Source organism: Rattus rattus, chromosome 1 (assembly GCF_011064425.1).
Source record: "Rattus rattus isolate New Zealand chromosome 1, Rrattus_CSIRO_v1, whole genome shotgun sequence".
NCBI classification, from domain to species: Eukaryota; Metazoa; Chordata; class Mammalia; order Rodentia; family Muridae; genus Rattus; species Rattus rattus.
Genome location: NC_046154.1, coordinates 232413418 through 232415917, shown reverse-complemented (window position 1 = coordinate 232415917; position 2500 = coordinate 232413418). Strand labels below are relative to the sequence as shown.

General features: G+C 44.0%; 1 pseudogene; it reads right to left on the bottom strand.

Moving 5' to 3' along the window:
* Window positions 1–807: 807 nt before the first annotated feature.
* Window positions 808–1281, bottom strand: LOC116890099 (annotated as a pseudogene).
* Between the last annotated feature and the right edge of the window lie 1219 nt (window positions 1282–2500).

The window sequence follows — 2500 nt, the reverse complement described above, 5'->3', positions numbered from 1 at the left end:
AAGAGCTGTCCTCAGCACATGTGTATTGTTCAAAACACATTTCCCAGTGGCCCAGTGTTTGCTGGACTTCTCGTGGTACTCTGGTCATAAGAATTTTCATCCGGACAAAGAATACAAATGGCATTCAAGGTCCAGACAACCATGGTGGTGAGATAAGGGGCATTTGAAGCTGTAGAGTAAGTATATACTGGGACCCAGGGGCTGCTTCCCACTAACTCCCCTGTATTATTTGGAAGTCCAGATGTTCCCAGTATTCAAGTGAGACCTGAAGCCAGCAGCCCTTCATTCATGTTAGCGCCCCTGCCAATGCTTAAGCATCTTTCGTTACAACTCTGGAACAATCTTCACTGCATTGCTCTCAAGGTGAGTCTTACCAAGCCTTCCTCTGATAAGAAGCCTCTGCATCTTGTTTTATCAAGGACACAAGAAAACCAACAGAGGGCTGGAGAGATGGCTCAGCAGTTAAGAGCACTGACTGCTCTTCCAGAGATCCTGAGTTCAAATCCCAGCAACCACATGGCGGCTCACAACCATCTGTAAGAGATCTGATGCCCTCTTCTGGTGTGCATGAAGACAGCTACAGTGTATTTATATAGAATAAATAAATCTTTTTTTTTTTTTTTAAAGGCAGAAAACCTACAGAATCACCAAATCTGGACTCATAGGGGCTCACTGAGACTGAAGGGACAATCAGGGAGCCTGCATGGGTCTAACCGAGGCCCCCCGGACATGTTATAATTGTGTAGCTTGGTGTTTTTGTGAGATTTTTTTCTTTAAAGTTTATTCAATACAACATAATCTCCAACGTCACTGAGGTGGCTGACCATGTCCATGACCAAAGCCCCCTCTAAACTGGAATTCCATTGCTGAGCCAGCCCCAGCCTCAGCTTTTCCGGTCAGCTCTGAGGGCACAGCACTCCTTCTGTAGGTCTGTCTGCCTCCCTCCTCTTTGTGAATCTTGCAGGCGCCCACCCTCTAAACCTTTGGGCCGAGGCCTGCTGGCGCAGGGGTGGCGGCACAATCTCGGAGGTAGGTGGTAATCTCCTGAGATACTGGATGCCCTCATTCGTGGAGGTACCAGTAGAAATGTTCAAGCAAACTGCTCCTTCATGTAGCCTTGAGACTTGAGAGACTGCATGGCCTTCATGACGGAAGGTTGGGGAAACATTCTTGTGTGCCAGCTCAGGGTGTTTGGGCATGTATGTCTTTTTTGGCAACCATCACCCCTTCCTTAAAAAGGGGTTCACAGATGGCACTCTGATTCTTCTTAGGCATCAACATCGCGGTGGCTGCAAGGCCCGAGGCAGAGGCTGGAAAGGAGTGCGATTTTAACAGAGGGAGGGAGCACTATTTCTGATGTTTTTGCCTACTTTGGGGATTCTTGTCCTCTAGCTAGGCTGCATTGTTGTCATCTAGCCTTAATATGAGGGGAGGTGCCCAATCTTACTGCCACTTGATATGCTGATTGGTTAATATCCTTGGCAGGCCTGCTTTTTTCTGAAGGGCAATAGAAGAGTAAGGGAATATCCCCTCCCCTTTGCAGAAATCAGATGTGGCAGGGAGGGGAACTGCAGTTGGCATGTAATGTATGAGATAATAAATTCACAAACAGAAATTTTAAAAGATGAAAAACATTTCCTGATTGCTTCTCTGTGGCTCTTGTGGTATCATCTGTTGCTCTGCAGGGACTTTTGTCTAGTCCATTTGATCACGCTTTGTCAAATGTGTCCAGGGACTCAGAACCTTTCCAACGGATGAGTAATGCTTTCAGAGACGGAGCATCCAAACTATGGTCTCCAGGCTGTGCACTCAGCTCTGTGGTAGACTGCTTGCTTAGCCTGTGTAAGGCCTCAACGGAATTGTAGGTTTAGCTCTTACAACTCAGACCCCTGATCCATTTCTGCTGGTTTCTATATGGCAGGAGGCAAGGATTCACTATCATTCTTTTGCATTTGGACATTCAATTATGCCAATGCCATTGGAAGACTGTCTTTTTCCTAGCTCATAAACTGTCATCATTCTTAAATCCATTTTATCAGATATTTTGACTTCAAGACTTTCAATCCTCTCCCATGAGTTTGTCCTTCCTCAGGCATGTAGACATCTGTTCTCTAGACTTAGAGCCATGAAGCCAACTAAGCGTTGCTTAACTTCAAAATGGTGAGCCAAATCATCTTTTTACTCTCAGGCATTTTGTCATGGAAAATGATCAAACTGAATTACTTCCTGACTTCCTTTTTGGATTATGTACTAGCAATGAATAGAAACCACTGATTTTTACCGTCTTTCTTATAGTGATTAATTCACACAATGGTTCTACCAGTTTCTTCTGATTTTCTTAGGATTTCCTAAATGGTACTATGTACGCTGTAACTGTTTATATTTTTTTCCTTTCAGATTTAAATGAATTATCTTTAACTGCTCTAAATATTTTCAACAAGAAAAAAAGTCAACATTCCTCTTTATGTAATTGGCTAATAGTATTTAGTGTATGCACTCA